The sequence below is a fragment of the Lepidochelys olivacea genome (assembly GCF_965140295.1).
Source record: "Lepidochelys olivacea isolate rLepOli2 genome assembly, chromosome: 12".
Classification (NCBI taxonomy): Eukaryota; Metazoa; Chordata; order Testudines; family Cheloniidae; genus Lepidochelys; species Lepidochelys olivacea.
Window position 1 is genome coordinate 29,937,928 of NC_140422.1, and position 11,834 is coordinate 29,949,761.

Sequence of the window (11,834 nt, forward strand, 5' to 3'; positions counted from 1 at the left end):
CAGCATGTATCTCAGTGGGACGTCCAAAATCTCACTCAAGCCCTGTTCAAAGATCACATTGTGAGAATAAACAGTTGGTAGTTTGTGCCAATCCTAGAGGAAGAGCTGCTCAGGCTGGCACGCAGGCTAGGGAGCACCATGGAGTCCGAGGTGAGTGTTGGCCGTACCACCAATACATAGTGAGGAGAAAACTCACATCTGAGAAGACATGCCTTTTATCTACCTCTTCACCAGAGCTTCCTTTGTAATTGGTTGGGAGGTTGGACACACAGACCAAGGGGATATCCCCAACTGTTTCCTGTCTGTGAACATTACATAACTCCCCAGCCAGGGAATGTAATTTCCCCTTCACCTCTCTATATTTCCCAGTGGTTTGCATTGTCACCTTGCTAAATATATTACCACACAGTCTTTTCTTCTGTCTGAACCTTCAAGATCTTTCTGTAATTCCCGCTGGGAACATTCAAAAGAATTCTCTGGATGCAAGTTTTCCTTGGCCCCAGTTCAGAAAATCCCTTAAAAAACATTCTTAAGTGCCTCACTTAAGAGGGCCTATGGAAGAAGATATACATTTGACCAGTTATATACAACTATCCCTTTAACTACTGTGTCTTCTGGCTGTACAAGCGTGTTTGGTTGTTTTCAGTAGGTTGTGTTGCTGTGAATTTCATTCATTTTATTTAAAGAGTTAAAAAATACAATTTTTGCAGGAGGCAGGGGAATTGATAAAAACCTATAACTGCTAGCGCTAAGTGCAAGATCTTTGCCCCACTGAAGTTTTGCCATTTATGTAAATTGCGACAGGATTTCACCTGGGGGATTTAGCACATTCGGTTTATAATAGTAATAAAAGAAGAGAACTGATTCAATCCTTGTGTGACTGTATGTAAAATTTCCCCAAATATTAGTAGGAATTAGGGCAAACAGAGTTACCATATAATAAGGTAGAGAAGAAAAACTTCATGTTGTGACTCAAGGTAGCCAAATGATGCACTTTGCTAAACCTACCCCTGTCTGGGGTAATGAAATTAAGGACACATACCAGTTTCATTTTGTAAAGGGACTGCCCAATGCACAGGAATCACACACTACTACAGGTTGGGAACACGCTGCTTTACTGAACTACAAACATCCAACTAAACAAACAGGAAGTTCAAATAAGGGAAGGGTGGAGCATGTCTCCAACATGTAATACACTTAGTAACTCAGTTAACCCCTTGATATTCATTTCACTACACTTTTGCAGTGACTATTCAGTAATTTCCAACTCGTATTGTCAGCCCATATTCTCCCCATATCTGAACTGTATGCGGTGTATGATGATATAATCAGTTATTGAACTTGTTATTCTGTTTAAGCAGCTGGTGTGCTGTTACCACTACTTTTCATGCTGACCGGTTTTATCTCATTACTACCTGGGTTTCCCCCTGACTGTTGTCTTCACCTGTTGTCTCATCTCTCATTTAGATTGTAAGTGCTTTTGGGGCTGGAATTATCTTTTGTTGCCTGTGTGTACAGTGACCTCTAAGCACACACACACACACACACACACACACACACACACACAATAATATAAAATATAGTAAACTTCACCATGAAAAGTCATTAAAAAAATAAAAAACTTTTAATTCTGAAAATGTCAAAATAGGTTATTTTGACATTCAAAAAGAACATTTTTTCTAAATGCAGTTTCATCAGAATCAGCGCAATTTAGTGAAAAATTTTGGTTTTGTCAAAATGGAATTTTCCCACAGAAAACTGTTGTGATCAAAATTTTCCGAGTAGCTCTTCTGTCTACTCTTGCACACCCACACCCAATACTTTGGGTAGCCAATGCAGAGATGTAAGGGGATTCTTACTCCTAAATATTTCCTTGTGTACAAAGACAGTTCAAGTCACAGTCTAGAGTCAATTGGATTGGTTGGTTGGTTCATTTTAAATTATTGGTTCTTTTTTCCTCATTTTTGACTATTCCTTTTTCTTGACTTTTTGCTTATTTAACGCTTCCCCTAAGAATCCATGAGTGCTAGCAGTCGGGTAATGATAAGGGGCTGTAAACACATTCAGAACTCACATTAACAGCAACAGGACTGACAAGCATGCAGAACAAATATGTCCTGACTATAAGTGCCATTGTGTTTGCTTTGGCTTCTTTGTTTGAGCAAATTCTTTATCATATAACACATTTGTTGCCACTGAGTGGAGCTGAGTGATAATTCATAGCACTCCATTATTTTACAGTCTTAGCCTCTTCCTCTTTCAGCAGTTTATCTGGGAGTTTGATTTTTTTTTTCATATGTGTATTTGTTGTTCAGAATCTGTTTGGATTACTTGTACCATTAATTTTTGTTCTTCTCGTTTGTGATTAGTTTGATGTGATGAAATTTGAAAATGAGGCAATGATGGCTACTTATGATTGGACGCATAAGTCACATAGTATTGTTTCTGTTTCCTTAATGGAGGCGTGTAACTATTAGAATCAGAGCAAAGACTGGCATTTGCTAATTCAGCATTTGTTTTCTGCAAATTTTACTTACAATCAGCTGTTTTCATGATAATTTCCTACTAGGAAACACATCGGCTGAAATATTCCTGGTAGTCAAACACAACCAGGGCATGAGCAATGCTAAAGCAAGTGGGCTTTGTATTCAAAAGGGCAATATACCGGGAGAACTTTTTGAGGTATTCTCCCAGCTGTTTCTCTAAGAGCTCTTTGAGCTTGATTCTGCAGGGAGAGAGGTTCTTTCATGAAGTGCTGAGCACTCTTAGGCTCCAGCCACTTGCAGATTCAAGCCCTTTGCACAGAGCAGCGTGTTAGTCTAGACTCTCCTAGACATCCTGGAAAGTGAAGTCTTTGAAAATTATTCTCTTTATAATCAATTCATAGATTAATAGATTTTAAGGCCAGAAGGTGATTCTGATAATCTGGTCTGACCTCCTGCATAACACAGAACAGAGAATTTCACCCAGAAGTGCAGGGAGGAGAACTGATCCTGGGAACTTTTATGCAGGGGAAAGTGTGTGATATAGAGTATAAAAACCCCACATTGGCCAGGGAAGGGTTAATGGGATGCCCTGGGCTCAATCAGCCCCATCCTGCTTTGTCTGCAAGAGTTGTCAGGCTTGGAGGGGGGCATTAAAAGAAGACAGCCAGCTCAGTTGAGAGGAGGCTGTGAGGGAGAGCAAATTTCTTGTGCTAGCTCACTGAAGGAAGGTCTGGCTGGGGCCAGGACCCAACCAAAGACTGCTAGATCAGTGGTTCTCAACCTTTTTCTTTTTTCCTGCATATCAAAGCTAGAGCCAGCATTAGGGGGTAGCAAGCAGAGCAATTGGTCTGGGCCCCATGCCACAGGGGCGCCGTGAAGCTAAGCTGCTCAGGTTTCGGCTTCAGCACCCGGGCTTGAGGCTCCGGACTACAGCCCCATGTGGTTGGGCTTTGGCTTTCTGCCGTGGGCCCCAGCAAGTCTAATGCCAGCCCTGCTCGGCGGACTCCATGAAACCTGGTCATGGCCCCCCCCAGGGGGCTCCGGACCCCTGGTTGAGATTCACTGTGCTAGATGTCAGAGCCTCCCTGAGGGAAGGTGGGATTATTATGTTTACTTTGTTACCTAAGTCTATTGTGTTCCTTTTTTGACCTGGAGTATTTTTTCTACCTGGGACCTGCCGCTGATCTGAATGAGATTACTGCAGTCAGTGCTCTTCCTCCCAGCGCCCACCACCAGGGATGACCACCCTCAATAAACCTCTGCTGGGCTGCCTCCAGATTCCTTGTAGTGATGTGTCACAAGCACGGAAGAGACACAGTCACAGTCATACACACTACAGCTAATCACAATCCTTTGCCCTTCTGTCGCACCCGTCATCCAAGAATCTCAAGGCAATTTGTAAACTTTATGTAGTTTATTCACACAAAACTGCTGCAAGGCAGGTAAATATTATTCGACTCCAGCAACAAATGAGTAAGCTGAGGCGCACAGAGGTGAAAGGAAAGCTCTACAGTGATATAACGCTAGTGCCAGGAATACAGTCAGTGTTACCTAAGGCCATTTCATACCACACTTTAAAGGCAGGAGACCAGATGCTCAGTGGATATAAATCAATGTAGCTCCATTGTTGTGCTGATTTATACCCGCTGGGGATCTGGCCTAGGGCATCTTCTACTGGGGAATATCACCAGAATAAGGAAGTTCCCCCACCAGTAGAGAGAGAGAAAGATACTGGCCTATCTCTCAGCCCCAGACGTAAAGGGCAGACACTAGATATGAAGGGGGGCGTGGCTGGAGCATGCTGCATTTTGGCTGCCATGGCCTTTAGTGGGTACGTCTACACTGCAATTAGACGCCCGCCGCTGGCCTGTGTCAGCTGGCTGGGGCTGTTTAATTGCGGTGCAGACGTTCTGGTTTGGGCTGCAGCCCAAGCCCTGGGACCCTCCCACCTCACAAGGTCCTAGAGCCTGGGCTCCAGCCCAAGCCCAGACGTCTACACTGCAATTAAACAGGCCCGCAGCCGGAGCCCTGCAAGCCTGAGTCAGCTGGCACAGGCAAGCCACAGGTTTTTAACTGCAGTGTAGACATGTCCTCAGAGACTTTGGACACCTCCAGCCAAGGTCATATTAACACTAAAGTTGCTCTGACTTCCACCAGGCAGGCTCAAATGGTCCCCAGATGATCCCAAAGTACAGGAGTTGCAGGAGACCCCCCTCCTCCACCCTCAGTTCTACTGCTCTTTGTCAAGAGCACATCCACTTCTAGTCTGTATTCCCACCCTGAATTTCAAAAGAGAGGTACTCATTAGAGAGAATGATGCTTTTTTCAGTTTGTGTGTTTACTTTCATGGAGTCTGAATCTATCTATGAAAGTCTCGAGAAAGGAAAAAGATAGCCTAGTGTACTGACAAGAGCACAAAGAAAGCATATTTCAAGAGTCCTTGCCATTGTACCATTTATAACATAAGCCATTGTATTAATGTTGTTTTTGCATTATGGCTAATGGCATTCTTTAGTGACCTATGGCACGGGCTACACTATGCCACTGGCTATTCTGTTTACAGATAACTATATTTTTCAGCTGACATGGAAACCGGATAAGTAATAAAAACATCTACTGGTTGAATTAGTATGGTTCCTCTATTAATTCATGAGCCTGATGGGCCAGAAGATTCCTAGAATAAAATTCCACCATTTCCCCAATCTCTGTATTAAATTCTGCAGAAGCCCCAAAAAGTATGTGAGAAGTGAATCTATTTCCTTGAATGAGCTCTAAACCCCCAATTCTAGGATTGCATCCTATGAATCCTGACAAACTCCAAGCAGCAAAGAGCAATCTCTGTGGAATAGGTTTTTACCACCATTTACAGTAGTAGTTTCTGTAAATAAACCCCTAAATTAATGTTGCATATTTTTTTAATCACGGAGACCGGAAAAGGGACTTGATTCCACGTTCCCACTGCACCCCAAACTCCCAGTGGAATCAAAGAGATTGTGTTTACATTTTTCCTTTGTCTAACTAGCATGTAGCACTCGGCTGTTACTGTCCAGAATAAAAGCTTTTGATTACAAATATTAAAAGCAATTTTCTGCTTCCATGAATATCACTGTACTGCACAGCATGTCCATCCTAATTTGATTAGTTCTACACATTTATTTGTGCTTACTGGACATCCTACTTTCTGGCATTGAGAGAAAAGTTCCAGTCATCCTGCTGATACATTAGGATTGTACTTGCTGTGGCCTGCTACGCAGGACAACTGAGCTCAGGACCAGAACTAAGATTGTACTTCCAGGTACTCGTGGCTGATAAACAGAATCTTCACAAAGCAATCGTCTGCAGTTTTTTTTCAATGATTGCTGAAGGCTAATGCTTAGATTTTAGAAGAGATTAACTGACTTGCATTTCTAGTGTCACCACTTTTTCTTTTTTTTTTTTTTAAAGGGGAATTCCAAACCAAGGAAGCAAAAAAGACAACCTAGAAAGTGGGCAAATACCATTCATTTGGACTGGTGCCAAATATCACAAGTTGCTGCCTTAGCATGCTGACACATCCCATAGACAGCAAAGGCACAGGAGAGACGCTGTGCTTCAGTACACGCAGGCTCTGTCATACTCGCAGACAAAAATTAAATAAAAATGTCCATCACTAATAGGAGGAAAATAAAAGCTGTCATTGTGGGTGGTCCATGTTAAGGCTTTGCAAGTAGTACATTTTAGCAGAGTTTTCTTGGAAGCTTGCCAAGTGTAATTAAAGAACAGGTACCTCCAAACTCTCAGAACTCTAATAAAAACAATTATACGGTTTATAGTGTCGTGCGCACGCCAAACTCTGTATTTATACAATGGATCCAAATGGCACAGGAGAAACCATGCAGTCCAGCAGGCTCAAAGATCCACTTTGAAAACACTTTTCCTAAATACTGATTTGGACCATCTACTGAAGGCTCTTCAGCCTCAGGAGTCCCAAAGATACAGCTCAAACATTGCAATTTACTTATAAGATGCTGGTATCATTTCCAAAAATGCTTCAGCATAAGGTAGCTAGAAAGAAGGTACAGTGTCTCAGTTACATTCACCCAGTATCTACACTAGCATAAACCCTGGACAAAGACACCCCAGACAGAAAACCTCAGGGGAGTTTTCTGAATGTAGGAGGCCAGCCCATTCCCCAAAATGGGTGGTTCTAGGCAGGAAGGGGGCATGGCTATCCTCCCTGAGCAGCCCATACTCTTGCTTCCTACAAACAGAAGCCCAAAGTGAATGTTCTCCTATCCACTTCTGCCACTCTTTCTGTTGCTTCTTGCTCATGGTTGAGCTGTTATCTTGCTATTCAATTTCATTTCCGGATTGGCAAGTCCTGATCTGTCCTGAGTTTATACAATCCCGCTCCATTTATAATAGCCATGTGGTCTAGTGCCTAGTATCACTGAATACTGGAGTTCTAGAATCATCCTGGAATGCCTGATGTGCTCTCTTGCAGGGGACCTGCTTGTATCTATTGAGTAGTGGTGTGGGTGTCTGAATTCTGGGATGAAAAGTTCATTCCCCTCGGACAGCTTGATTTTCAGGAGCACCGAGAATCTGCAGCGCCATTTGAGTTTAGTCTCCAAACATTTTTACATGTGGTTTTTCTTCTATTTGGTACTAGTTTCACGAGCCAGGCAAAAAAGAAAATTAGCTTCTCTCTTACCTCTTAATTTCATCATTTGCAGATTTTTTTTAAAATACAAGATAATGCTTCTTTGGCTGGCTCCTGAGATTCTTCTATTAAAAAATTCCCTGTCTTTCACATCAATGAATCTTTGTTACTTCCTAACTTCTCGCTGGGAACATAGATTGCAAAGAAGTTCATGAGTCTGTTCAGTCCAACCCAGATACTTGTTAGTGGCTGTAATCACAAATAACCTGTAATATCCCTTTTCAGTTAAGTAGCAGTCTGTTTCCTATAGGAATGTGATTCTTCCTCTGCTGCTTTGATGTGTTCTCAGTGTGTCCTTTTTGGAAGATGATTTTGACTGCACTTTCCATTCTCATTCCTTACTCAGGAAACACTCCCAGTCCTTTCAGAAGAGTTCTGGCTAACTAAGGATTGTGAGTCAAATCCTGATCTCCTAGTAATTGTGCAGGGAAGTTCCACAAGGGGTAGGGGAATGAATCATGGCACAGAGCTGTTCCCCAACTGCTACTATATCCCATGAGTTACAACAGCTTACATGGATTCTTGGCCTCTACTATATGGAGAGGGAGTTTTTTCTGGTGCAGCTACATAGATGTTCTATTGGTCATGTACCAAAAGAGTCAAACCCTTTCACTACTATGATGGAGAGGAACATGAATTGGACATTGGAAAAGCAGAGTTGTTTTGAATTGAAGACTGATTGTCATTTTCACTAAGGCCCCTTTGCCCCACTATACACTCACTTTAGAGCCCAACTATAAATGAGAATCAGCCTCTAAATGTTTATTTTGGTTCTTTTCCACCAAAATAATAATAATGCTCTGTGACCTTCCATTAAATCAGGCTCATTTTTAGTTTCTGTGAGAGAGGAGAGTTTCTTGCCAAAGTTTGTTTTGCCATGGATGTTGTTAGTAGTGGTAGTATTAATTATTATTTATTATGCTATTATTAATATTTTATTTGCATTACTGTAGTATCTAGGAGTCCAAGTCAAGGACCAGAACCTGACTGAGCTAGTTACTTTAGAAACACCAAGCAAAAGATGGCCACTGCTCCCAAAGAGCTTCTAATTTACCACAGCATTTCTTTAAATTCCTAATTTACAAACAAAACTATCACTTGACTGTGCAGTGCTGATTTCCAAAGTGAAATTTTTTGGCATGTTGATGACTGGAGCAGTTATTCTATCAACTCAGTGTTGCAATGGCAGTATTTAATAATTTCTTGGTGCATGGGCATTCGGTGGTGAATGTTTATTTCAACAAGCTGGAGATCTTAATATTCATAAGAAGCAGAGGGTAGAAGAAAAAGAAATAAAATCAGTTTCCACTGTTAAGAACCCAGTCCTACAGCACTAAAATTAACAGCAGCTCTCCAAATGAGTTCAATGGGAGCAGAATGGGTCTTATAGTGATAGTTCAGGACCTTACATGTTAAGATAAATGTTCCATTCAGCACTTATCTTTTAAAAGTGCTTAAGAGAGTTAGGCACAAATGGGTTCCTTTAGAAAACCCCAGCCTCACAGCATGAGACCCTAATTGTGCAAATATTTATGTACATGGTTAAATTTAAGCATGTGTATAAATGTTTGCTGGGTTGGGACCTAATAGCCTAATCTTGCCCCTCACTCTCCTTTGCAAAACATACCAAGCCCAAAAAGCAGTGGAACCACTCCTGTCCTGCTCCCTTGCTGAATTGTGTACAAGCCTAATATTAATAGAAGTGATTTCATTGTCTTTTCAATCATTTTATTTTTAAGAAAGACAGGATTAAAACTAAGCTACAAACCTTTCTCTGTAGCATTAACAATGCATTACAGCACTGTGGAAAGTCCTGAAAACCAAAAGTTGAAACTGACTAGATACAAACATGAAACTGACTAGCCTAATTTCATTGTCCAAAGGGGACTGAAATGCAACAATAGGTAAACAAAGAACACAAATGTAAAATGTGAATTAGATTGTAAAAATGTTTTTCCTTTTAATAATCTACGGCAGTAACAAAATTAGAGATACCTGTTTCTAAAAGATCTGTTACTTCTTTAACATCAATGTCCCTTTAGTTATATTTTTTCCCCTGGAACTGCATTTCTCTTGCAATTCCTCAATGATATGTGTATCAGGCATAATGAGTAACAAATACTGTAATCATGTGTAAACAATATCACTCCCAGGCTCCAGCTACATTACAAGCTGTAGAAAGAAAGCATCATGTTCATTATTTCTTTTCCAGATACATTCTTTCTCAATCCTGCCTCATCACAGTATATAGATGATGCGATTTGAAAGCATATTATTTTGGATGGGAGCCAGCCATCTGGGAATCCTTTACAAGTACCTGAAAGAGAACTAAAGTAGGGCATACTGAGGTGAGCAGCTTTCCGATTCTACCTGAAAGCTCGCTAGGTGGCCTAAGGCCACTTGAATCAAATCCAAAATAGGCACCTGGCTCTGGGATGGAAGCCTGCCAGTTTTATAGCATATTCCATCCCTGAATTATGGTGTCTGGACTCATTTCATGGCTTATTGTTGCATGTCTTTTTAAACTAATTCCTTACTGAAAGATGTTTGAAATTCAAAGCTTTCTTCAGTTTCCCACTTTATTTTGGAGCTGCAGACACTTGCCCTGTTAGGTTGAGGAAAAACCTGCTAGAACAATTCACTACGTAGAGTTTAACTCTTTATTAGTATGTGAGTTTTGTTGTTCTTCAGAGGTTTTTTGTGATAGTTTTTTTGTTGCTGACAAAACACACCAGGATACATTTTCTGTGGATTCAAAGATTTCATAAAGTGTCGGTAACATTAAACTTTTAAGGCAACTATCTTTATAGATGTAAAGGGAGCAACCCAGTATTAATGACTAAAACTTGCTTTTTTATTAAGTAAAAAATGTGGATTGTATATGCTAGCCCCTGAATTATCCTAATGCTTGTTAAAGCTCAGGCTTTCATATTTGAGTCATATTATTCTAATCTATTGCTTATGGGCTGCCCAGAAACTAAACTACTAGAGGACCTCATGACTGCTGGCCTTTTCAGACTACCATGCCAGACGTACTTATACACCAAACCTTCAAATGAAAAAAAGAAAAAACATCCTAAGATCCAAATGTGAACAGCTTTGTTGCTCACAAACATCTTTTTTAAAGGGAAATTTTAGCTATGTGTGATACTTGTAAATGTGAGAACTTTCCCCTGTGAGGCAAATTGCTTTTCAAGTAAAAGTATTTAAATGGAAAACATTGCTAATTTTTTTTAGTGCTACAAGGGCAGTTTAATTGGTATTGTATTCGTCCTCTTTTCTTCACAGCAGATCAATTGGAGAGGTTTGTATCTCCATGGTTTTGTCTAACTAGCATCAAAAAGGGCAGTATTTTACCAATACTAATGCCTACCAGATGCCTTGATTTTATATTGCAACATTGAATGTTCTTAATTACATTAATAAGTGATTATCATAATGAGAATAAAAACTGCAGAGGTAAACTTTAAAAGAAATGGATGATGATCATGAAATGCAGCACATTTGTAATACTTTCCTTGAGTCCTGTAGCCTCATTGTGACTGCGAACATTGTATAATTAAAATAGACCAGAAAAGAATGAACTGACTGATATTTATTACAACATACAACAAAAGAAAAATCCCTTTGGATCCATTCTCTCACATGTGGTGATCTGAAACTGCTGAACAAGTGTTAGATTCATTTTAATACGGTACGTTTAAAATGTTCAAGTAACATATACCAAGGTAAATTTCCTACAAAAGGTGAAAGAGTATTAGAGTGGGAAATCTGTGCCCAGTTTTGAGAAAGTTGCTTTTAACTGGTAGTCAGATGCCAGGACCCTACACTGAAATGAGCAGACATTTTTGTCGACTCATCCTCAGCCAGAACAAGTGGACGCAGTTAGCTCCCACCCACAATATAAGAAGGCTTGGAGTGACTCAGAAGGGACTAGGGACAGTGGGGTCCTGTAGGGAAAGCCCTACTAACGCAAAACTCAGGAGGAAACTTAGGTTGAGACTTAGGAGTCCCCATCCTATTCCCAAAGCAATACATACAAACTACATTAATGTCTTATTCATTCAACCCCTCGGACTTTCCTTTATTCTTATTTTAACAACAATACCTAAAACAGATTAGTGCAAAGTATTAATTCTGATTAGCATGATCACAATCCGACCATTCCCATGAAAAATCTGATCATAGAATCATAGAATATCAGGGTTGGAAGGGACCTAAGGAGGTCATCTAGTCCAACCCCCTGCTCAAAGCAGGACCAATCCCCAACTAAATTATCCCAGCCAGGGCTTTGTCAAGCCTGACCTTAAAAATATCTAAGGAAGGAGATTCTACCACCTCCCTAGGTAACGCATTCCAGTGTTTCACCACCCTCCTAGTGAAAAAGTTTTTCCTAATATCCAACCTAAACCTCCCCCACTGCAACTTGAGACCATTACTCCTTGTTCTGTCATCTGCTACCACTGAGAACAGTCTAGATCCATCCTCTTTGGAACCCCCTTTCAGGTAGTTGAAAGCAGCTATCAAATCCCGCCTCATTCTTCTCTTCCGCAGACTAAACAATCCCAGTTCCCTCAACCTCTCCTCATAAGTCATGTGTTCCAGTCCCCTAATCATTTTTGTTGCCCTCCGCTGGACTCTTTCCA